The 26,944-nt window shown below is 45.0% G+C and overlaps 1 protein-coding gene across 1 annotated transcript in view; it reads right to left on the bottom strand.

Moving 5' to 3' along the window:
* TMEM132B (transmembrane protein 132B) overlaps window positions 1–26,944 on the bottom strand; it is a 367,875-nt gene that overhangs the window by 94,765 nt on the left and 246,166 nt on the right. The gene's annotated exons all lie outside the window — the stretch shown is intronic.

Below are 26,944 nucleotides of genomic sequence, written 5' to 3'. Positions count from 1 at the left end.
AGTCATGAGTTGCCCACTGGTAGCTCACACCTCCAAATGGGTGGGAAATCCATCTGCAGGGCTCATGAGAAGCAGACTGTCCTTCCCTGAATGAGCAGGTCAGACAGCTCTCCCCACCCCCATGTGTGCACACACTGCCATCCAGGACCACACACAGCAAGGGGCCCTGAGGCTCTAGTCTGGTGTTACCATCACTCCATTCCTGAGGCATACCTTGGACTCTGGCCACCTCTACTTTTACTTGGCTGTGTGTCTATGGACCAGTGGTTCAAACTCTGGGCTTTAGGATCTGGGGAGCACAGGGACACCTAGGTGGCTCAGTGGTTGAGCATCTGCCTTCAGTGCAGGGTGTGAGTCCCGCATTGGCTGGCTCCCTGCAGGGAGACTGCTTCTGCCTCTGCCTATGTCTCTGCCTCTCTCTCAGTGTATTTCATGAATAATTAAATAAAATCTCTTAAAAAAAGGATTAGGAGAGCACAGTGGTGACCTCATGGGCTGGTGGGAGCATCATGAGATCAAGCATGGGAACGACTCCATAACTTCTTGGTTTACTACATAACTATGATCAACACATAAGAAGCTATAGTGTCTTCTCATTTCGTGAGCCTGGAATGAAATGAGATGTGAGAATCCACCTGCCTTAATGTTTGTTTGGAGGAGAGGAAGAAGGTGGTTGGTACACATATAGGTGAAAAAGACCAGCGTCATTCTCAATATTTTTGAACACAGAGAGCATCTCATCATTGACTGAGATGTTGTAAGCTGTAGGCTACTGTACCAACAGCAGAAGTCACTGAACAGAGAGTTAAAACAGAAGCCATCCAGCACAGGATTTGTGAAGGACTCCTGTTGTGTAGACTTTTCTATTACCCTGATGCTACCTTTATCCCCAGCCAAGGAATGTGACAGCAGAGTCACCAATTCACGGTTCCCCAAGGCCTGAGTCACAGCAATCAACCCATTCCTTTACTGCCTGGACCAAACTGGGCTTGGAAGCCTCTGCCCTGCCTTTGAGGTTGTGGGTAGGGTCTGCAGTTTGAACCTCCAACTCTTAGTCTGGGAGGAAAGAGTTGTGAAATGAACCTGGGCTTGTTGCTGGCCCACCAGAATCCTACCTTGGACAGCTCCCCTCCCACTTGCTGATTGGAGAAGAGGGTGAGAACCACAAGTGGATGGTTCGGGGCATCCCAGAGGTACCAGAGGCAACGTTCCAACATAATGATGATATGGACAGAAATGATCTGCCCAAATATGGAATTCCTCCCAAACCAGAAGCACACTAGATTCCATACAGAATTGGTCATGTCCAACCTTTTCTATGCAGCCAAGGTTTTAAGAAACTCTCTGATACTGCTCCGTCCAATACTGTGGCCACTAGCTAGAAATAGCTATTCAAATTGAAATATAAATGTATTAAAATGACACAGCCAGGTGTTTCAGCTGAGGTTAAGCTGGGTGTGGGGCAGGGGAGCTCTGAGTCCTCAAGGATCTATTTGTCATGGTGTTCTGCATGGGGAAGACAATGTGTTCTGCATAAAGAATACCGGTCTCATGGGAAGACGGACAGGCAAACCCTACCAAGGGACCCACCCACCAGGGGACCCCGGTTTACCCAGGCGTCTTTAGTGAGAAAGCAGAGAAAGGTGAGACTAAGGGGCTGATTCTGAGTTGCCGAAGGGATTTCAGGGTCTTAGGGACTGAGGCCTTCTCTTTAGCCACCGTCATTCTCCTCTACCACACAACAGCCTAAAGTCTCCTCTCTGGTTAGAAGAAGTCCTCACTTCTCCATCTGTTGAATATCCTCCTACAAAAGACGCTCAGTTGTATTAGACCAGAACTTTGATTCCTCTTTGGGCTGCACTGTGCTTGGAATCATGACTTGGGAGCTTGCTTCTAATACTTCCTGGGTTCTCAGCATTCAGTAGAATTTAGTAAAGTGATTCCCAAGAAAGTGAGACACCCCCCACCCCCCACCCAGCAAGAGAAGAATAGGGGCATAACTCTCTTTGTTGTCAGCAATTTAATCCTGTTAAATCTGCAGTCTGGTCTTGGGGGTAGAGAAGGGAGCAGGGTCTGTGTGAGAGGGCATCCTTCATTGGTGGGCCCTTCCAGCTCCTCTCTGACTGTCCAGCCCATGAGCTGGGCCAGCTACAGGAATCTGCCCAAGTCCAGCTACAAACGGAATAACAATCAATGCAGAGTCACTTTTATGCACAAATTTTTAAGTCATTTCCTTCAAACCAGAAGGAGGTCTTTTACTTTCAGGCAGCTGGCATGCTTGCTAATAAGTCTATTTCTATGGAAATGGGTTTATAATTATTAACTTTTCCTGTTCCTGATCTACCCTTGATAAGCCTTTCAAATTTAGAAAAGTGCTTCATGATCCTCTCAATTTAATAATTGCCAACTGCCTTTGAGGAATCTGGATCAGTATTGTGGCCATGAGATATTTATTAGACACTTTTGCCTGGGGTGCAGAAGTGTGTGCATGTATGTACATGTGTGCATGCATGTGTGCATGTATGTGTTGGGAGGGGTCAGGCAGGAAACGCTGCTTGGCTGCTTCTCCCTGGAGGCACAGCACACAGCATCCTCCCAGAAGGACTTGGTTCTCAAAGCCCTGTTTCCCATGGAAACCTCTGCTTTGATAAAGCTGCACCTCTTCCCTGGGATCCTGAACTCCTGAGGTAGGGCTGAGGCAGCTTTTGAATGCAAAGTGTAGCTACAGCTCAGACATACCAGCAAGAAGAAAAAGGAGAGATGGGGGCAGGGGAGGGGTGTGGGGGACCTAAGCCAGAAGCTTGTCCCCAAGGGCCACATCCAGCCATTTCTCAGCATATAACTCATGATGACAATAATGGCTGTTTGGGAGAGGGAAGGGAGGAGACAGGGAGAGGGAAGGAGAAAGGGAGGGATAAATAAGAGAAAAGGGCAGAGACAGAAGGAACCCTTCTCCAGCAAGTTGTGCCATTTACATTGATTATTATGCCCCAACTCCCACAAACTTCTAGATGGTTCTGAGCTACCAGGCTGAGATGCGGAAGCTTTCCCCAAATGAGCTTTTCTAGAAATGGAGCAAGACAGGCTGACCTCTGTCAGGGTCTCTGTCTTAAGGGCCTTTCTCTGGCATTAGGTTTTTCAATGACCAAAAAACAAGGTACATACTGACCCATAATCACATTGAACAAATGCCCCCAGAACAGGATTTGCTGGTTTCTCAGTTGACTACAAGAAGGCTGAACTCTCCCTTCCCCTCTGTAGACTGTTCACTCTGTGAGGACAAGGATGTGCCTGTAGCAGCTGACGCAGGACCCAGATATTGTAGGAATTCAGTGCATGTTTGTTTAATTCATTGAACACACTTACAAGGCCCAGTAGGATACCCTGTAAAATTCTAGGAGGTGTCATTCACATTCTGGGAGACAAGGAGCTACCAGTCAGCTGAATTTTGAACCATATTCTTGTGCCTGGCCAATGCGTATATTCGTACTCTGCTCTGAGACGGTATGTCTGTCTCCACTACCACAATGTAATTCTCTTCTTGGTTTTTAAGGCTTTGTTTTTTTATAGCAGTTTTAAGTTCACAGCAAAATTGAGAGAAAGGTACAGATATTTCCCATAAACCCCGTGCCCCCCCCCCAACAAGCTTCCACCCCCTATCAATATCTCCACCAGATGGTACACTTGTCACAATCAATGAACCTACATTTACACATCACCAGCCAAAATCCATGATTGACATTACAGTTCACTCTTGGTGGTATACTTTCCATGGGTTTGGACAAATGTATGATGACATGGATCCGCCATTATGGTGTCATGTAGAGTATTCTCACCATCCAAAAAATCCTGTGCTCTGCTTAATCATCCGTCCTTCACCCAGCCCCTGGCAACCATTGATCTTTTACTGTCTCCATAGTTCTGCCTTTTCCAGAATGTCCTATCATTGGAATCTTATGGTATGCAGCCTCTTCAAACTGACCTCTTCCACTCAGGAATATATATTTGAGGTTCTTCCAACATCTTTTTGTGGCTTTATAGCTCATTTCTTTTTAGTGATGTATAACATTCCATTATCTAAATGGACCATGGTTTATTTAACTACCTTACCTACTGAAGGACATCTTGATCGACATAACTTTTCAACTTCTTTGGGCAAAATACCAAGGATCGTGATTGCTGGATGGTAAAGATGAACCTCTTTCTTCAAAGGCAAAAGCCCTATTATAGCACCACAGTCACTACAGTACCTGGCACATTTATTTATCCAATGACATTTATTAAGAACACATTCTGTGTCAGGCACTGAGAATTCATTGGTAGACAAAATAGAGAAGATCCCTGTCTTACTAATCGGGGAAATAAAAGGTAAGTCCTGGTCATGAAAGATGTTATCATAACAAGAAAATGGAATTAAATATCTTTTTAAAAAGCTATGTACATTTTTCAATTAAAAATTGTAAATACCATTAAAAAATAGTCCATTTTTACTTTAGAATATAGATTACAACAGGAGACAATGAAAGATGTTTAGGGCCTACCTCCGTAAGGAACTGACATTTGAGCTGAGACCCAGAGGATGAATAGAAGCCAAACAGATCCTCAGCAAATGTTTGTTGAATAAATGAGTAAATCTATTTTAAGCTTTAAAAAAAATATGGGAAAGGTTTATCCCAAACCATCAGCATGAACACAAGGTGCTAAATGCAAAAGAACATACATTCAGTCTTTGTTCAAATACCACCTGCTCAGTAAAGCCTCTTCTGACCATGCTATCTAAAGTTCCACTCCCCATCCCTACAGTTTCAACCCTGTTAACCAGCTCTATGCTTTCCATAGCTTTTACCTTTTCACCTAAGTGGTTGATTGATTAACCGGTTATGTTGATTCTCTCTCTCTCTTTCTCTCTCTCTCTCTCTCTCTCTCTCTCTCACACACACACACACACACACACACACACTTATGAATGTGGGATCCTTGCCTGCTTTGCTCATTACTGTGTCCCCAGCACTTAGAACCCTGTCTGGAAAAAAAAAAGGAACAAATAAATAATATAATATAATATAATATAATATAATATAATATAATATAATATAATAAAATAAAATAAATTAAATTAAAATAAATTAAAATAAAATAAAATAAAATAAAATAAAATAAAATAAAATAAATAAAAATTTTAAAAAAAGAACCCTGTCTGGGGTTGGTGCTCATTCAATATCTGCTGATTGAATCAATGAATATCCAACAACAGTTGCAGTGAGATCGCAGAGGAACATGTGCTTAGTGAACCTAGGACCACATGTTGGGAGAACACAGATTGGCAAGTCAAGGAAGGCTTCCTGGAGGAGGCTGGATTCAGGCCTTGATCTCTGAACAATAGGCTAATAAGACAGGCAAGTACAGCCCCACTGCTTTGGGTCCTTCATCACACCCTTTCCCCTCCTGACATGCTTCCCACTCCCTGACTGCCCCCAACACCAGTCCTCCCAGAGAGGAAAGGAGCAATCACTGTTCATCAATCCCATCAGTGAGGCAGAGGCTCTGTATTCCATCTCTCTGCCTGTCATGCAGTTCTTTTCATCATGATCTAATGGCCAGATCTCAGAATCTGGCATGAATAAATCATCTCCTTCTGCAATTCCATAAAATCCAGGCACTACCTCCTCATTTCTGTTTTGTCAAAGGCAGTACTGCCTGAGCTTGCTATGGGAAGAATGTTTCACATTGATGAGTCGGGCAGTGGTTGGCAGTCAAAGGTTTAAAAATATTTAGCAGCCATGAGTCTTGAGCAGGAACTTAAAATCTTTCGGACTTAACACATTCTCTCCTCATTGGTTTGATTTCCTGACTTCCTGTCATCAAATTTTTATATAGAACTTGGAAAAAAATTCTGAGACTATGTCAAATGGGAATAGTCCAAGAATAGAGGTTCCCTTATTACATTTCTGGTTGACTAGGAAAAGCTAAATAGAAAGCCCAGAGGTTGCAGTGTGGTCGGTCCATTGGGCTGTACATGGCCAGAGCCATAATTCATTAACTGCCCCCACTACCATGTTTTTACAAAATTTGAATTAGCTGTCAATATTTTTAAATGCAGAGAATCCACAATACACTCCCCCCAAAGAAATGGAATTTCTGGCTTCTTTAGGTAAATGGGGAGACCAGGCAATACTACGCCACATTCCCATGTGGCAACAATCAGCCAAAGCAACAGAATATTCTCCCCACCAATGGGGCTGACACTCTCCAAGAGGCCACTTTATTCATTGATTGTGTCCCTGGGGTCCCTATAGACATTTGTGATCTCTAAGAAAACACATTTTGGTTTTGACCTTGTAGTAAACGCCTTAAGAGCTGTGTTTCCAGCTCACACATGATTCCTCCGTCTCCTGGGAATGTGTCTCCCTCCACCCTCCTGCCTTAGTATCATAGTGACACCCAGCCCCTAGCCGTGGCTCTGGACTCAGTAGTGAGCTCTGACCTCAACTAGGTGAGGAACGCTTCCCAGCAATGTGAAATCCTACTAGAAAATTTGCAGCTTGGCACAGAAAAAGTTCACAGTGCCCACAAACAAGTTGTACACAAATGTTCACTGTGGCATTTCCCATAATAGCCGAAAAGTAAAAACAATCCAACTGTCTGATGAGTACAGGGCTTCTTTTGGAGGTGATGAAAATGTTCTGAAATTAGGTAGTGGGGATGATTCCACGATTTTATGAATCTACTAAAAAACCACTGGATTGTGCACTTTAAGAGGATGCATTTTATACAGTATGTTAATTATATTTTAATTTTCTTAAGTGAAAACAAAAAAACGAAAGGGAAAAAATCAAGTCACAAAAGGATATATATGGCATAATACACTGTACAAAAATGGTAAGTGCATGGGTAACCATTCCTTAAACAGCTTATATTAAAAACCATAAAAACATGCAGTGACGATAATGTCCACCTCAGAGAAGAAAGAGAATGAAATCAGCAAGAGCCACATGAAGGCTCTGATTAGAAAGGTAATATTTATTCCTTTTAAAATGTGAAGAAAATAAAGCCAGATAGTAAGAAAAAAAGAAGCTGGGGGGTGGGACAGTGAACGTGTGCTATATTGTTTTCCCTGCGTTTTTCTAATCAAGGGACATTTTATTGAAACATAAACATTCATTTAAAAATAGAAAGCTACCATCCTCAATTCTCTCTCTCGTTTGGTTTCTTCACCTTTTGTTTGACTCCCAAATATGTGTGCAGCAGATGGGATGTCCTCCATCTGCCTCCTAAGTTAGCTCATGAGAAGGCGGCCATCCCGTGGACCCACTTCCCAACCATGGGAAAAGGAAACTATGTAGTCTTCTTCTTTTTCTGTTTTGAAATATTTTAAAGCACCTTGCAGGCTGGTATGGGTGACCTGAGTTTTGCTTACCCAGATTTTCCCAGAATGGGAAGCAATAAATCCCAGTAACGAGCAAACACTCAGGTATCTCTACTTTCTCAGCCACCAAATTCAAGACCTACGTCTCACACCAACACTCACTCTCACTTCCAGCCTATTTGATGCTGATATCACTATGACAAGCCCAGAGACAGCTAAGGCAATTGGCACAATTAATTTTTTTCTTCCCTCTGCCTTTATCTTTCTGACAACGTCCCAAAAACTCTTCCAGGAAGTGATGGCCCAGAAACCATCTCTCACACCAACTTCCTAAATGCAACTTTTTCGAGTCGGCCCCGTTCCTTCCTATCGCCAACCTTGAGGAAAACTCCTGTTATGGAAGATGACTCGTGGAAGCCACTGCCGTTAGGTCCCCTTCAAGAGGGAAGGCAAAGCCATGCTGACCGGCACACGAGATAGCACCAGGGGCTCTGGCCAGTACACGGGGCTGGGCTTGGGGTCTTGTTAGCTCTCCTCTGCATTCTCAAGACATTCTCAGCCACACATAAAAAATGGAGTTGGGAATCAAAATGCTAATTTTATTTGTTTATTTTTTTAAGTAGGGTCAATGCGGGGCCTGAACCCATGATGCTGAGGTCAAGACCTAAGCTAATATCAAGAGTCTGATGCTTAACTGACTGAGCTGCTCAGATGCCCCCCATAATGTTAATTTTTAATAACTCATGTTTAATAACATTACTAATAAACATAATTTTTGAATAAAAATATATTCCTGGGACTCAAAATTCTAAAAATATAAAGAAGACAACAGTGAAACATCCTTCTTCCAGACGACTGCCCTCCAGACCCCAGCCCCTCTACCCTCGCCAACCAAAGTTATTATTCATTTTCTTACTGGCCCTGCCTTGCTCTTCCACACATGCTGCACACTGAATCCTCTGTTCTGCCTCTAAAGCACTGGTCTCTGACCCAAAGAGACAGAGCACTCTGGCAGCTCTCCTCCCTGACAATGGAAGCCGCCGCCAGGAAGTGAGGACAGAGCTGGCCATACGGCCTCATCAGATCACAGGCGCCGGCCAGCAAGGGCAACCGCCTGCATGCCCAGTGCCCAGAGGGGATGCGGTGAGCTGCATTCCTGGCAATAGCACAGGGAAACCCTGGCTGAAGCAGGCCCCACAGCAGGGAGGGGAGCCTCCAGGACTGACCACGGTCTGCCACCAGAGTCCATGCACAAGGCACTAAATGTATCAGTCACTCATCTGTGCCTGCACGTTACTGAGAGATGACAATGCTCCCACCCAGCTCTGCGCCAGGTCCGGTTACACATACAGTGGGGAAGTGAAGAGCAGAATTGTACTCAGAAAATTCTAGTTACTTTTCAAAGAGTCTGCTTCTGAGCAGAAACCTTACTCCTGCCGTGTTGCCCAGGATCACTCTGCACCTGTACTGGGAAGGGCCTCATTAAATGGGGATTCTTCTCCTGCCTAACGGGTGGGTTGGCTCCTCCAAGTGAGAGCAGCTACTAATGAGGCCAGGGTCCCGGGGTTGTGCCCTATACATGCTGGTTAGCTGGGTTCTTCTAGGTGCCAGGAAGGGCATCCTGCAGTCAGGCACCCTGCAGGCTACCCTGGTCACCAGGGGCCAGCCAGCAGCTGCAATCAGTGCCAATTTATTCCTGGTCCTGGTGTTTTCCCTGCTGAGATACGGGCGTAACATCCTGCACAAAGGATTACTCTTGGCTCTCCATTACAGGGACTGCAACAATTAGATGACCAGGGCTGTGCTGGGGGCCAGCCTAGCGAAGATCAGGCCGGAGTTGGGTCACCGGCAGCACTCAATCAAAAGATCACTCACAGTCCCCAAGACCAGTATCTCAGGGCCACAGACTGTAAGTCTTAGGGGAACTCACTGCTCGCAAAGGGCTGGGTCTGAGGTGGAAACATGAAGTTTTACCTACAGCCTGGACTTTGCTCTCCAGATCCAGATTCTTTTATCCAGCTGCCTATTGGACAGCTCCTGATGCCGAGCTCATGCACCTCACCAAGACCACCCCCTGCGTGCTCTCCCCCATCCACCTCTCTAGTCACTCAGACCAACACCCCGTTCATCCTGAACCCCTTTCCTTTGTAGCCTACATCCCATCTGCCTGGAAAGCCTGCCAGTTCTACCTGGGAAACATACATCTTTAATACTTTCACACTCCCGTGTCCACTCCTGCCACATACTTCCCTACACAGCTGCCAGAGCTCTCCCGTTAAAACAGAAGTCAGGTATTTTCACTCTCCTGTGCAAAATCCTTGAGGAATTCTCACCTTGTTCATATAACAGCGCACGTCCTTACAAAGACTTATGAGGCCCTCCACACCCCAGGACCCTCACCCCAGTGCCTGCTACCTCCCCGACACCTCTGCTGTCCCCTGCCCTTTGCTCACTCCGCAGGCCACAGGGGCCCCTGCTGCTCCACCAGCACCAGGCAGCAGCTCTCCCTCCTCCCTGGGCCACTCTTCCTGTGACATCGGGACCATGTACCCCTCACCTTCAGGACCTGCCTCAAATGTCACCTTCCAAGTGAGGTCCTCTTTGGTGATCCCACTGAAAGACCCATCTCCTACACTGCCCATCCTTGTCACCCTCCCCTTCTTTTTCTGCATAGCACTTAACATCACAAACTATTTATTTACTAGCCTTGTCTATGGGCTGTTTCTGCCTTCTAGATTGTAAACCCAGTGGGGGCAGGGATTTCCCTTTATGTTCCCTCAATACCTCTGAGACCTAGAAAAGTATCTGGCCCATCGTAGGCACTCCATAAATATGTCACGAATGAATAAATGATCTGTGAGCCTCGTAGTTCATGCTTTAACACCATACTTCTATGGAATCCTCAGAGTGTGCATGTATGAGTACATGTGTAGGTACGTTTTGATCTCTGTGTATGAGGTCGTTCCTGTCTGTTCCTGGCTAGGTCTATTCCACTCTCTCTCTCTCTCTCAATGTAGATATTCATTTATGGCCTCTTCACTGTCCTCCCTAATAGCACAAAGAAAGACTGGACTGAGAGTCAGCTCCCCCACATGGGGACTTCCATCAGTCTGTAAGTCATAAAATGGAAAATTCACAAAATGCTCGTCCCTGTTTCCAAGTGTCTGCATCTTTAGGTCACTCTCTACACCCTTCAGATGGCTGTTTCTGCATGATCTCCAGTTCACAGCTGTCCACTGTGAGTATGAACATAATAGCAACTCCTCAGCCATCACTGGACTGCCATTCATCAATGTTAATTTTTTTAAAGATTTTATTTATTTATGAGAGACAGAAAGAGAAAGCATGAGTGGGGGGAGGGGCAGAGGGAGAAGCAGTCTCCCCTGCTGAGCAGACAGTCCCATGCAGGGCTGGATCTCAGGACTCTAGATTATGACCTGAGCCAGAGGCAGACACATAACTGACTGAGCCATCTAGGCAACCTAATGCTAATTTTTTAAACTGTGGTAAGAACACTTAACATGAGATCTACCTTTAGCAAATTTCAAGTGTACAATATAGTACTGTTAACTCCGGGCACAATGTTGTAGAGCAGACCTCTAGGACATATTCATCTTGCATCTAGTGCTAATGTTTTGAAGGCAGGCACTGTTACAATGGGCTCAATAAAAAATAGACTACAAGAATCATTTTTCCAAGAGGTATCACAAATGATAATGGTTATCAGCTTTCTCTAAGAAGGTAAAATATTTACCTCGATTTGGGCATTCCCAAAATTCATGGCACCTCCAAATCACCAGGAATTATTTCAACACCATAAGAGCAAACAAAGAACTAAAGACAAAGGAGACAGACAGACAGATACCCTGAGGTATTAAAGGAACCCAAACAGAGTCTCTAACCTCATTAACCTCGAAATTGAGTAGAGCTAAGAGAAGCCCACAAATACATTGACATTCTGAACACCACTTGGGTCAAAAATCAGATTAGAATTCTTGTAACCTTCAATTTACCTGGAGGTTTTTCAATAAATGTCAGCTGGGCAGAAATTCAATGGAAGTGATTTGCAGGCTCCTGTAATCCCAGTGTGTAAATCTCCCTAAATGAGGAGCCCTCCTTCAGGAAACAGGAATTCTCCTGTCACCAATTAATTAAAACCCAATGATCCCATCCCATCCCCTACTTTGCCCACTGTATTAATTACAACAGCTTCAAAATCTTTCTTATAGACCAATTACTCTACAGTAATTAGGTCTTAGTCTTAAGTCAACCACAATTAGGAAGGATTATGTGCATGTGACTTCTTTGACTTCTCCCTTTGCTGATTTTATCTATTCGAGCACACCTGAAATTCTTTACATGGAACGAGGCTATTCCTGTTCTGCTGTACTTTGATTAAGAGAAACTAATTTGGTCCAGAGGAGCAAGTATGTGCTCGCTTCGGCAGCACATATACCAGAGGAGCAAGTATGAACCAGAATCAGGCATGAAATAACAGAGAACAGTAGTCAAAAGCTGAACAAGATGCATGGATGAGATGGTTCAGGACAGGGAAAGACTTTCCTGTCCAGATTCTGGGGAGGGGAACCTTGGGTTCACATAGGATTCATAAACTGGCATCTTAAACCTGCCCAGAGCTCACCCCACATCAATCTCAGCTTCACAAACTGGTCCACCTGTGCATACCCTCAAGAAATGAAAATGATTCCAGATAATGATAATATCTGAAGTGAGTCAACACCAGGTCAGACCCTTGGAGGAAAAAGACCATTAATTGGCCTAGAACAATAGAACGAAAGGTGACATCTGTGCTGGCACCTGAGCCAATCTGCTCTAATGAGGGGCTCTGTGGCTGTGTGGTAGCCATTAGACTAGCTGACCCGTGGTACCATGAGCATGCCCCCTTGTACCCAGCACCCCTGGGGAGGGGTGTGAGCATCCTGGGAGACTGAGCACAGATGAGGACTCAAGCCTGACATCCGGGCAAAGAGAAATCCCTACTTCAGCTCCCAACCTTCAAGGTCAGTGCCTGCAAAGCCAGTTTCTTTGAAAACTCCATTCAGTCTTCAGGAAACAATTTGTCTGCTTTCTCTGATATAGCCTGGTTGATTCACCCTTATGAGAGATGCTAGGAGTCTGAGACCACACTTTCTGAACACAGAATGAGAACACGTTATTGGAAATGTGTGAGCTTCTAATGGGAACCAAGCATCTGAAGCTGGGACTGTCCCAGATCATCAAGGTCAAGCATGCCTAGGAAGACATAAAAAGAAGCCGTTGTCTATATCCATCTCTAATTATGCCAGAGTTTCACAAACCTATGCTCTTTGTGGGTCTCTAAGTTCTGGACTATAACTCATTCATTCAAACATTCAGTTAAACGTGCCTGAGCATCTATTGGTGCCAAGCTCTGGCCTCAGCACAGGGGATGGGGGTAGACATAGCAGGTGAGGCACCTGGTCTCCTGGAGTTGATATTCTGGTGGAGGGAAACAACACGCTAATAGGAAAACAAACGAGGCAATTATTAGATAATGGGTATAGTAGTCATTAATGACCTTCCCTAAATATTTCCAGCTCCCCATTTTCTGGATGTAGGGAGAGGACTGTACTTCTGGCTCACATGACACTGAGTGGAGCCAAGTGACCAACTGTGACCAGCACATTTTGTGTCCTTGCCATGCAAGAGCATTTGTCTCTACTGCTCAATGCCACTGCCACCAGCAGCTCCCAATGTGAGGTGCTCTTTTGGTCACTTGAGGGGCTGACGGTCAGGTTCCCCCAGATGAACTTCAGTGGGTTTGAGAAATGAACCTCTGTTGTTTTAAACCACTGAGACTGGGGGTGTCAGTGGTCTGTTTTCACAGCATCAACTAGCCCTTCCTGACTGATGCAGAGATGAGGGCAAAATGCGATAAGGTGGTAGGGATAGGGTCAGTCAGATAGAGCCATGAAAGGAGCCCTCCCTTAGAAGGGGTATTTGAGAGCTGGGATTTTGGTGGAAGACAAGGATCAGTGTTCCAGACAAGGGGAACAGCAGGAGCAAAGGCTCTGAGGTGCTTAGAAGATGGCCATGTGCAAGCGCACATGTCCTACACACAAATGCACACCTGCACCCTCGCACATGTATATGAACACATGGACACACACACACAAACACTAGCACAAACTCACAGCAGGAGTGATGAGCAAGGGGAGAGGGTGAGTGGGCAGCAGCCCTGAAGTCCACCTACAAATGCTTGCACGGGTCAGCCTCCATCCTGGAGAGAGTCACCAGTGATGTAGGCTCTTTGCACCAACCTCAATGTCCTGGCAAGGGGCAGAGCTTTCTGGAGACCAGCTGTAGTGTGGATCCCCACCTTGGCTATAGAGGCCTAACCTCATCCCATTCCCTATTAGCATTAATTAAAAGTCCCAAGCACTGAGACAGGCAGAGAAATAAGAGGTGTCACAGTTTCACAGCCTGGTTAACTTTCTCTACAAGCCAAGGCCCTGAGCCTGGGTACTTCGGAACAGTGCCCCTCTGGTGCCAGGGCACTTTGTCACGGCCCTCTGGTGCAGGCTCTGTTGTTGCAAATGACACACAATGAGATGACTTCAGAAACATGGGATCACTGGCTCACAGGGTTACACTGAGCAAATGGTAGACATCTGGCTCCAAGGTCATAATTAGATATGGCTTTTATGAAAAGAGCAGAGGTCTAATTAATTAACTGTTCACACCCTAAAGAGTCTGTGCTACTACACAGAGAAGGGTCTTTGTGAGCACAAAAAGAAATGGGGGTGGAGGACACTAAAAACTTGTGCTCCATATGGAGGGGACTCTGAGCGAGCAGAATTAAGCTCTCCACACGTAAAGGGCACCTGTCTCAGGAAGGAGACAGAAGAGGTTGGCAAAGGGCTGACAGGGCACAAGGGAGATAGTTCGGGGGGAGCAGTCCTGGACCCAGCCAGCACCCTCGACTTGTCCCCAGACAGCCCAGTGTTCCAGCCAAAGCATTCCCTTGGATATCTGGATATTTGGTGAAGTTGATTTAAGCTACTTTCTGCTTGCAATGAAAACACTGATGTAATATGACAGCATTAAAGTCTATCATGAGGTGCAGATGCAGTGTTTTATGATCCACCAGTGGCATGATTTTACTTGCTTCATCATTCCAACTGTGATGACTTCCACTGGCATTTAAGCATATTTCAATTGATAGATGGGGAGAGACCAGTAGAGCCATAAATCCGTTATCAACTGCCAGAGACACCTCTCTTTTTAAAGCCTGGTACTTTCTTCCGTGGCCAGCCTAACCTTTCCAGAAGATGGACCGAAAGCCAGTGTGAACCCTCTCTAAGATGCCTAAATGACAGCCACTTACCATAATCTGTCTCTCAACCTCATGCTACAAGCCTGGCTTGAAACTTCCAGGGAGACCATTTTCCCATTTTTTTCTTGTTTCAAAATCCAGAGCTAAGTGGCTAGCATAACACCATAGTGCAAACAAGCGCAGAGCTCACAAAGACAATACAGTTTCGGGAGGACAGGACACCATGTTGTCACAACCCAAATGAATCAAAGTGAATGCACCGTCCCCAGCAGCCCCTCAACTCTCTTGCACTATAAAGGTTCCGAGAATTCTCTTTAGCAAGTGCAGCAAAGTATTACATTTTTTAAAGGACTTGATATGAAAAGCCCAAGTTGTAGCCGTGACCTGCCATCAAAAGAAGGCTTGACGTCTTTCTAGCCCTAGCACACATGTGATGCAGTGGGAAATGGTCTCTCCATTCTGCCCAGTGTCCCTGACAGGAGCCTTGTTCCCAGAAGAGATGAGCAAACTCAGAGGTGTCTGCTGCTAGGCACACAGAGGAGCCAGAGCACCAGAGGCCAGTGGATCACCAGCAGTCCCTACGGGAAGCAGGACTCCACTCATATTGGTTTAGTGGAATAGCACTGGATGAAGAGAACATCATTTTCAGAGGAAGGAGGATGGTCAAGAGAACTGAGAAGGGATGTTAGGAGACTCAGAGATGAGCAACAGCACAAAGCTGTGCCCACCCAGTTTTGAAGGGCTGGCGGGAACATAATGTTACTGTGGCCCCGGGAAAGCTGGAGCCCTGGCAGGATGCAGCCATGCAGGAAGGAAGGAGTACCCTGGCCTCCCTCTGCTGACCTTCTGGTCTCCTGCAGCACCCTGCACTGGCTGAGCTCAGCCAGAAGCCAGCAGTGAGAGAGGCCTGGTGAAGTGACCCATTGGCATGAACCCCCCCACCCAAAGTGCATAGCACAGAAGAGTGGAAGGAGTGGGAAGTGGGGCCAACAGAGAAGTACATACCTAGTATTCAAGGTTCACATTGGTGTGACCCCAAGCTACCCTCCAGGTTTATTTCCCATGCCCTGCAGCGTGGGCTTCGCAGAATGCCAACATGCTCCCCCAGCTTGTCTTTCATGCACATTTCCAGTGAGAGATTCTGGGGGACATTAGGGGACAGAAGGGAGATACATGGCGATACTGATCTACTGCAAGTTTTACCTGTTGCAAAGGTCCTCCCAGCACACTTTTCTGCCTTCACCCGAGCAGTCCCTGACCCAAGAACGCCCCTGACACCTGCTTCCAGCAGTCTGGGGAGAGAAGACCTCACAGCGCTGTGGTGAGGAATAAATGGGCCAATGTGTGCAGCACCTAGAAAACTGTTGTCACACGTTTCTGCCCACAGAGATGGGCTTCTGTGTCCCTGGGTAAGCATCCCACTCTTCACACTCTCACAGAGCACTCTGTGCTTCCCCCTTATAATGCACATCACAACCCTCTCTCTGCCAGCACTCACCAAGTTCCAGCCACTGGCCCCACGGTGGTGTGTGGAGCTGCAAGGGGCCACCTTGGGGGGAGTTTTGGAAAGGCCAGGGTACATGGGGCACAAGATGCCCAGGAACCTGGCCACATTGCTGCTGCCAGGTGTAGGATGCATGCAATTAGCTGCGTAAACAGCAGGAGGCAGTGTATGGAGGACACTGCGAAGGGCAAGGCTACTTAGGAGTCCCATCACACATTGACCAAGGCCTCTAGAGTTTCACTGAACACATCACAGTAGGCACAAGGAGTTGGAGACCCTGTCCCAGTCCCATGAAGTGAGGAGGGAGGCGGCGGCAGGGCTCTCTCAGAAACCCAAAGAAACCAGATCCCCCTGACTGCTGGCCACTTGCCCAAAAAAGGATTATTGGCCCTCCTTGATTAGATTTGCCCCTTTTCAATTAATGTTCCTAAAGTCCCATTTATCAATTTGGTTTGTCAGTCTGACAGCTGGCTTTCCACACTCCCTTTTACCCCAACCCCGCTTCCCAGAGAGACAGATTGACTTTTCCATTCCTGCTCATTAAAAACAGTCTATTTTGGGGATCCCTCGGTTTGGCACAGCAGTTTGGCGCCTGCCTTTGGCCCAGGGCGCGATCCTGGAGTCCCAGGATCGAGTCCCAAGTCAGGCTCCTGGCATGAAGCCTGCTTCTCCTTCCTCCTGTGTCTCTGCCTCTCTCTCTCTCTCTCTCTCTCTCTCATAAATAAATAAATAAATAAATAAATAAATAAATAAATAAATAAATAAAATAAAATAAAATAAAATAAAATAAATCTTTAAAAAAAAAAGGTCTATTTTAAGTATTTCTTCCAAGGTAGCCTCAGGCAAAAGCAAAAAAGAAACCTCCTGGTCTTTGGTGCAGGGAAAAAACTGGCTGCATTTTCTGCCCGTGTCAGGCCCCCACAGTTGAATCAGATACCTACCGACCCACTGAGTCAGCGGGCCACACAGCAGCTGGGGATGGACTGAGCTTGATTAGGTTCAGGCAGGCCAGTGGCCACCCACAGAAGACCCCACGCTACTACTGGCTCACAAGTGTACACAGAGCCACACTGGAGAGGGTGGAAGGGTAGATACATGGCTCTCACCTCTTAGAGAAGTATTCTGAGATGTTGGTATCAAAGGCACCTGAGTGGCATTGCCTGAACACGCAGTGAACTGTATGACATGGGGCAAAACCCAACAAGCCCCAGTGCGTCATGGCTTCAAAGGAAACTTGACTGATGCAAACCTATTAGTTCAGGATTGGTAATCACTCAGACAAGCCTACCTGGGTTCCTCTTTACCTTGGAAGGGATGTATATTTAGTTATTTACTGCCACATGACAAATTATCCCCAAAACTGGCAGATTAAAACAATAAACATTATTTCACAGTTCCTTTGGGTCAGAAATTAGGGAGAAGCTGAGCTGAGTGGTTCTGAGTCAGAGTCTTTCGTGAGGCTGCAATGAGGATGTCAGAAGGGCTGCATCATCTGAAGGCCTGGCTGGGGCTGGAGGATCTACTTCCAAGATGGTGCACTCACATAGCTGTTGGTAGGAGGCCTCAGTTCCACATCAGTGGCCTTCTCCAGAGAGCTGCTTGAGTGTCCTCATGACATGGCAGTTGGCTTCCCCCAGCATGCAAGATCCAAGAGAGAACAGGAGGGAGGGGTGACACCTTCTGTGACTTGGTTTCTGAGGTCACACACCAATACTCCCACCATCGTGAATTCTTCAAAATGAGTCACTAAGTCCCATCCATACTCAAGGGGAGAGAAATTAAGCTCTACCTCTTCTTGAGAGGAGTATCATAGGAATGTGTATACCTGTTTTAAAACTACCACAGGCCTCCTGAGCAAGCATCAACAAGAGTTGAACTCAGAACCTTTAAGTTAGACATACTTGGGTTCTCATCATTGTGTCATAAACTTACCTGGGTTTAACCCTTCAAACCCCACATTCCTCATCCATAAATGAGGACAATACCTACATTGCCTAGTTATTGTGAGAATCTAATTAGATAATAAGTGCAAAACATCCACCACAGTGCCTGGTGCATAGAAAGAATTCAATTCATCATAATTAATATCTTAATTGCTATGAGGAGTAAAGAAGAGCCACTTGGCACTCTGCACAGTTCATCTCTAGTGTCATTCCCACCATAACATGACTAAAACATCACAGATGGATTTACATAGCCAAGTAATAATTTGTTTACATTTATAACTGGTAAGTTTTGAGTAGTGCCCTAAAAACAACATGATATAAGGTCACTGATGTCTCCAAGATGTCCTGAGTTTACACGATCAATGTCCAAATTTCATAAAAGTTCACAGGTGGGTTCTGCCATCAAAAATTGTCAGAAATACCTGAGGGTCATACTTCAGCCCTCTTCCACCTAGGACCATTCAAACTGGCTGCCTCCTTTTTTAAGAGAAATAAATCAGAGAATTGTGAGTATGATATCGTAGGAACATTGACCCAGGCACCAAAAATACACACATCCAATGTGATACTAATATTTATACCGACAGCACAGACTTGGCTACATGCTAGCTGACTGAGGAACCAGAAAGCTCATGCAGACAAACCCAGACACAGGAAAAGGGATGGCTGCACAGGCAAATAGTGATTGTAGATGTGTCACTTCAGGAAAAACATCTCTCAGAACCAACATCCGGGAGAAAAAAAAAGGCAGATGGGTCTCTCTATGACTACATGCTGAAATGTGGTAAACCCGTTTCTTCAGTCTCATTCCTAACGCTAGCTAACCTTCTTAGTAGACTAGGGTATCACCTTCAGGTAAACAGAGTGTGTCCCTCCCTTCCAGCTGTGGCAGTCAGGCCTCTGTGTGTTGTGAAGCATCCCAAACTGACTATCCAACAGCTGGCTGTGGGTACGGGCAAGGCCCAGAGAAAGAACTACCCAGCTGAGACCAATCAAAATTGCAGACAGATAATAATGCAGTAAGCAAATGGTTGTTATCTTAGAGAACTTCACAGCAGGGCGATTTGTTTTACAGCAGAAACTGACATGTAATCCTCATGCCCTATTCCTATCCCTGTCTTGGTGCCTCGGCTAGACATTCTGTACAGTGTCAGGGCTGTAGTACTCAAACGCTTCCTCCTCCTTCTTCCTATTTAATAAAATGTTTATGTTAGAGCTCTGGAAGATACTGTCTATCAAGTGAGGAAAGTTCCTTCCCATGTCTACTTTGCTAAGAGTTTTGGCATAAATTAAGAGCTAAAATAGAAACTGCTCTCATTCTGTACACGCTGAGCAGCCCTTTCCAGACAAATGGAAAACTTCTTCTAGCAGACCACTTCAGGAACATATTGAACTGCTAACAATGGAGGAGACAAGACCTACACACAGAATAATAATAGAGGACCACAGATGATCAAATAATGAATACAGAAGGCATGAGCTCAAGTTCAATGTAAGTTCAGAGGAGAATATGAACTTTTTTTTTTTTAATAGATGATGGGAAGGAAACAAGTATTTTGGTGAGAGCAAAGCAAGAGATGAAGACATGGCATAAGGATAGAAGATGGCAAATGTGCCTGACAAGAGCATCAGAGCAATCCTGCATGTTCAGTTCGCTACTTCTTCTGGGGCATAGAGGCAGGCTATGCTTTCCAGGCCGCCTTGAAGTTATATCTCCACATATACACCAAAGAAATGTGGGTAAAGGTAATGTAAGCCATATCCAGGCCTGGCCTTTGAAAACATCCTATAAGATCTTCCAGAGTTCCCATGGAAACTGCAAGGGTGGTGTGGCCACAGCATACTTCGCAGATGGCACAGGCACAGGACAGAAGCACACAAAGTCCTTGACCACTGTTGAACTTGGATGCAGCTATTTGGATGTAGCTCAGAAACCCATCCAGGCCTTGCTGGACTATGTCAAGCCACTGAGATATGAGGTTATTTGTTACAACAGCTAACATTAATTATACTCACTAATGCAAAGAGCTACAACGGGCAGAGTTCAAAGAATCCAATAACTTGAATATCCTGGCAAATTCCTCAGTGACCAGCTACTCTGAGACCCACTGGCCTGCAATTCTGGCCGGCAACTTCCTATTTTCAGAGACAGCCTTCATTTTTGGAGCTCAGTAAGAATGAACCTTATTGTATTTTCTGGGAAGTGATGCACTTATAATAAACCTACTTCCAACAAGGCTGCTGAAAAATGGGGTCACGAAACATATGCTAAATCGTACTTTCAAAGTGAAAGGTAGGGAATGGACTGAAGATTTCTGTTCCCAAGCAGACAAGAAATGCAGCAGCCCTAGGTACAGGAATCCAGACTTCCCTTCAACAGAAACTTCAAAACAACAGCAACAATCCAGTAAGGGGAAGTAGGACAGGAAACGCTATTCAGGGTTGTATATCTTCCTTGAGTGATCTTCAGATTGTCCAGGTTTTTACCCAATCCCCCTACCTTCAGCTAGCAGAATAACACAAGCAAGCCCCATCAGAACTGACCCATCTCAAAGGAACACAGTAATTAATTCCAATGAAGATAATAAGTCAGTAAAAGAAAAAACCCAGGACAGTCAGTAATTATGCACATTTGTCTCTTGACACCAGGAAATAGAAATATAACAGTGACCACACCCTCAGGGGTTCTTACAGAGCCTGAAAGTGTCCTATTTAGAAAACAATTTTACTCAATGGCAAAGCAACGTCGGGGGGTGGGGGGGAGGGGGTTGGGGCTCCTGAAGCTCTGAAAGCAACTCTCAAGGCCTTTAAACAAAATACTGAAATGTGTGCCATGATCCTACATGATCCCAGAATTGCCTGCACCTGCAACAGACTGATGTTAACAATCACCTACTCTGTTCTAATAAAACCTCAGAAATATGTTTCTTGGTCAAACTATGCTGACTCATCCAAGATCACACAGCCAGCAAATGGCAAGATCAAGATTTGACCCCCAAACAGCTGGGCACCACTATTACTCTTTCCCATAATCAATACACTATAATAATACCCTAACAATGTAACTCACTAGTACTACAACACACTAATAACACAATACAATGCAATAACACACTATAATGAAGCAAGGATCACACCTGATACTATACTAATGCTCTCTTCACTGAGAAATTATCCTAGTGGTCTCCTGACCAGCTTCTCCTTGCTCCAAAAAATTTCTTTAACCAAGCAGGTCTCAGAACATAGAGGAATACAGCATTATCTAGCCATCAATTATATTTCTTCCAGGGGTAATTCTATGATTCCAACTGTACCACCACCACTCTGCTCATATCTGTTTTAATATGCACACACACACGTGGGCACATCATTGTCCTAGTCCCAAGCAATTCCAGTATTGCCAATACCTAACTGAATGACAAGCATATTCTTCAGTTGAAAGCTACCAGGAAAAAGAAAAAAGAGAGCAAGTCTAAGTCTGGACTGTAACTGGTTCTCAGAATCGAAGATGGAGAGAAAGAAGCTTAGAGCAGCTAGTAGACTGAGCCAAGAAGCTGCAGGGAAGTGGGTGGGCTCTTTACTGCCAGACAGCTTGCCTAGGCTCACCACATCTCATGCATAAGAAGATTCAGATTCCAGAACTCTACCAGCAAAGAGACCCACAGCTCTGAGCTCACTCAATGGATGGGTTCATAGTAACTTCAAAGAACTCTAACATAGGGGTCTCAGGAGTAGTAGCACAGTAATTGCTAAAGGTCTGTGGAGTACCAGTAAGTGCCCAGGATTGGCGTTAGCATAACAGATAAGAAGAAAAATGAGACCCAGGTCTGGCACTCAGGATGGTCACCAGGACACTGGGGGACTGGTCCCAGTGAAGGTGCCTGTGGTGTTCTAGTATTTCTGATCATGGTAGCATAGGAAACTCAGTAGTGAATGCTGCTGGCAGGGGGCTGTGGCAGCAAAATGGGAGTGTGGGCCAAGGGGACCTTTGTCAAAGGGAAACCAGACCAGGGCAGCTCAGTTTACCTTCTCACTTTGCAAGTCAAAACTAGGAACATGCGGTGAAGAGAGAACGCAATTTGATAGATCCTTGGTTAATCAGAGTGCTCAAGTGGGAAATACCCAGATGGATTAAGCGGCAATTATTTTAAAAGCTTTTTTTTTCTTTTATGAATAATTTCTGGATGTTGCTCAGAGACTAACTGCTGGCCTTAGTAAGAAATAGTCTAGACCCTAAACTGGTGCTTCCCTCTCTGACAAAGGAGCCTTGCACACAAGGCATCAGAGCCATTATCCTGACTTTCTACAGTCAGTTGGTTAGGGATTCTGGTTGTAAGCAACAGACGCTTACTCTGAATAACTTATGCAGAATTTGTTGAATTTGTTGGAGGATACCAGGTAGTTCACTGATTTAAGAGAAAAGCTGGGAAAAAATAGGTCTCAGAAACAACAGGAACCAGGGAAGCTCTGGAGATGTGGGTGGCATAACAAATTAACAGGCTATCTTCTCCCAACTTGAATCAGTGTACTCAAGATTCTTAAGTCCCAGAAAGGGCTTCTGGTTGACTGACCATTTGTCATATTCCCACACCTTGGTCAGTGCACAGTGGGGCATCATGTCAACACTCATGATGATCATGAAAAGATAAAGGAAGCCCCTGGAAGGAAATCAAGTTAATGCTTGTAAAGGAAACAGGTACGGATACCCCGTGGCCCAAACCTAATGATGCACCATGCACTTTGTGCATGCAAAAGGTAGAGGAGATTCGGTTATTTAGATCTTTTGCCTAACAAGAGACACAGGTTGGGAGAGGGCACTTTTGAGAGGGGCTTTCTGCTCAGATCAGAACCCACCTTCCTGGAAAAGACTCTTCAAAGGTTTGGACTCTGGCAGTCATGTTTGTGTTGAGTGACCCTTCCTCTCGCCCACACCTGTTTGGATCAGGGCAACGTCTTTCCCATGGAAAGCTAGTCCATGGGCTAGCAAACAGCCAATCACATTTTCTTTTGATAAATTACATCTAGAGACCCATAAAGTAAGACTGAGAGACTAGACATTGTTGAGGGCAGACCCCCTCAAACTGAAATGAGTTTCAAGGAGTTCATTCCTAGGAAGGCTTTGGAAGTACCCTTGGTTTTGACCTTCCTGAATCCAGGTCATTCGGTGACCCTCTGAATTCCTGAATTCCTGAATACTGAATGAGCTAATCCAGTATCCTCCCAAGAAACTCCACATTTTGCTCAGGCCTGGGTTCTATCCTTCCCAAAGCAATAATCCCTATTCAGCTCAAGATAAAGATTTCACCAGACCTCAGCTAACCAGAAGACACTTACCAAAACACCTGCTGTTTTTCTTTGCAAAAAAAACAAAAACAAAAAAAACAAAAAAACAATCAACAAACAAGACCAAAATGCTTTTAACTCTTTAAGAGAAAGCAAATTAAAACTCTAAAATGTCCAGATAAGAACATTTGAACTTTACCCCCTAAGACCTCAATAGCTGATCGATGTTAAAGTTGTAAGAAAGAGTCCCAGTACCAAGAACATCATAAATTCTCCCCCAGAATGGGAAGAGAAAAAAACTTAGGTTTCTAGGAAAAAATAAAGGGATTTTCTGGCGAAAGGAGAATCCAGCAAAGGAAGAGTTAACTACCTTTGCTAACCGGTTCTTCAGAATTCTCTTTCATAAGGAAAAGAGTGGATTGAGCAAGGCAGAGAGAATACTCATCACATAGTAAATCAGAATAATTGCATTACTTGGCTGTCTTCCTGGCTCAGTTTTCTCCCAATAAATTTTTAAATTATGATAAGATCGGTTTTGAGTTTGAATCTTCATAATCCATTCAGACACCTCTAAGTGAAAGTGAAAATATACTGTAGTCTAAAAACGGGAAGCATATCCAAGGCTTGATTCAAAACCTGGCGAGAAGTGAGGTGTGTGGCCGATGAAGACATAAATTATCATTTGCGTGGAGTTGATGAGGGCCTGGCGCTAATAGGGCTGGTGTCCAATCAGGACAGCACCAGTGCTTTCCTGTACCTGATTCCTGTGTATCCAGGCATCTTTTCCAGAAGTATTCTCAGCACTCCATTTACAGCAGGCAGCTGGGCACTAGCACCTACAGAGTTGAGTGGTGAGGTAGACTCCACTTACAGTGTTTCGCCCAAATCACTGCTCACCATTTGACCCTCCACGATGAGGGTGAACCTCAGGACTCTTCTGATCTCCCACTGAGCTGTGTCTGTGAGAAAGGCCAGCCCTGGAAGGTCTACTTCCTGGAAGACCTGTCCCAGTTGGTGTTCAAGTCTGAGAATTAAGATATATGTTATTATTAGTTTCAAAAGTTAATTCTGGAAATATATTGGCCTTTCCTTAAAAAGTTAAGCACAGAATTATGATAGCAGCTAGCAATTCTCTGAGGTATATACTCCCTTCCCCCTGAAAACAAGCAATCCCACAGATACTTGCACACAGATATTCATAGTAGCATTATTTACAACAGCCAAAGGGTGTAGACAGCCCACTGGTCCATCAACGAAGGGGCAGATAAACAAATTGAGCCCTGGATCTGCTCAACAGAATAGGAGTCAGCCGAAAAGAAGAATGAGGCGCTGACACCTGCCACTGTGGACGTACTCAAGAACACCACGCTGAGTGGCAGAAGCCGGGTACGAAAGGCCACAGAGTTCATGATTCCATGTATGCCAAATGTCCACAACAAGTAAATCCACAGAGATGAGAAGTATATTGGTGGTTCCCAAGGGCAGGGGTGGAGATTTAGCAAGCACATGTTTACAATGTTCTGGAACCAGATAGAGAAGGTGGTGGCACAACATTAAATGTGCTAAATGCCATGCACTGCGTTAAAAAAAATAATTTGCCTTATTCCCCCCCAAAAATCAATCCTTTCCATTTTTACAATATATAGGTTCATATTTTCCAATTTGTCTTCTTTTAACACCTTTCAATCACCTCTACTCCCCAACCATGAACTCAAACACAGTGTTTCCATTATAAGGGACAAAAGTAGGTGACGAGGTGACAGGCCCAATCAACATCAATGTAAAAACCAGAGCGAAATTCCCCAGCCACATTTATACTCAAGATTTATAACAGCTGCACTTAGACAACAGAAAAGCTTGTTCCATGTCTCAAATGTTTCCTGGATGTTCTAGAAACAGAAAACAAGACGTTTTACTTCTCAGCATCACAAGGTAGAGGGAGAATTCACCTATTTCCTCCGCCTATCAGTCCAGCAACTACTTAAAGGGAACATATATCTTGATATATTTTGTTATATAAAATAAGAATATAAGAGACCATAATGATGATGACATTGCTAATGATACTAACCTGAACAACTTTTACTGATTATGACTCCGGGGCTGTATTGGGTGTCTGCCCCTTCGTGTGTGCACTTGCGCATATACACGCGTGTACACACACACACACACACACAGTCTCAAACACCCCCCCTGAACCTGTCATCCAGCTGAGGTGCTAACTGCCTATCCTCACCACCTCCCCCTAGGTAACAGAACAAACCTCCCTCAGGGATAGACTTTCCCGAGCCCAGTCCACAAAGTTCAGGCGGGGCTGCCCAACCCCAGTTCCACCCAGGTGTACTAAATCAGAGTTCATTTCTAGGACTTTCCTTGGAGGTCCTGGAAACAGGCACCTTCCCCAGGGTGGCTGTCCAAGGCAAGGGGGTGAAGCTGGAGCTGACAGTAGCCCTCTACCACACCCGGAGCAGAGCCCACCTGTGGGGGTGGGGAGGACACCAACCCAGGATCAAGAGCACCTGAGGGCTGGCAGACAATGTGTCCTGACTGCAGCAGCAGGGCTCTCCAGATCCACCTCTTCCTGAAGCCTGCCCTGCCCTGCACTTATTGGTCAAAGCAGCCAATCCCTTCCCCTTGTGCTGAGGAAGGTTTTAATTAAGTTTTCTGGTACCCTGGGACACCTGGGTGGCTCAGTGGTTGAGTGCTTGCCCTGAGCTCAGGGAGTAATCCCAGGGTCCTGGGATTGAGTCCCACATTGGACTCCCTGTATGGAGCCTGCTTCTCCTTCTGCATGTCTCTATGTCTCTGCCTCTCTCTCTCTCTCTCTCTCTCTCTCTGTCTCTTATGAACAAATAAATAAATAATCTTTTTTAAAAAAGTTTATGGTACCCTGAAAAGAATCCAGATAGAAACACTAGAGATTAACCAATAAAATAGAGAATATCTCTTTCAATAAGTTAAGTACTCAATCTTGAAATCTGTTTCAAAAAGATCTAACTTGTGCTTTGTTTTAATAATCATCAGAATAAGAAACCTGGGTTTCTCTTTAAGTTCCTGGAAGTTACAAAGAAAAGCATTCTGACTTAACCCTCCGTGCTAAGGCAAAGGAGTCCTTTAGGGACTTACAGAAAAAAAGTTCCTGTCTGGAAACCTCTAGATAAACCCCATCTCATGTGTCCAGGGGTTTCCATTACTCCCAGGAGCTCCCTTGCAAGCGCCCAGATCCTGGTGGAGCATGGGAAAATGTGTTTTGCTCAAAGCCTGGGTGTCGGCATGATAATAGAAGAGATGCTGACTCTGTTGACATTACAGGATGCAAATTTATACAATTTATGCAATTTATGCAATCCCAGTGCATAAAGACCAATTCATTAGTTAAGTTACTCCATATTTATTAGTTACCTGTTACAGGTCAGACACTTTGATAGTTGGTGGGAATTCAGTGGGTATTTCCCACCTTTGTGGGGTCAACAGACTTTTCTGAGAGAAAAGTAAATGACATATACTTCCTTTTTTATTATTTTTTTAAG

This window comes from Vulpes lagopus, chromosome 14, assembly GCF_018345385.1.
Source record: "Vulpes lagopus strain Blue_001 chromosome 14, ASM1834538v1, whole genome shotgun sequence".
In the NCBI taxonomy this organism is placed as follows: Eukaryota; Metazoa; Chordata; class Mammalia; order Carnivora; family Canidae; genus Vulpes; species Vulpes lagopus.
Note: the sequence above shows the minus strand (reverse complement) of the source record. Positions and strands in the feature narration are given on the sequence as shown.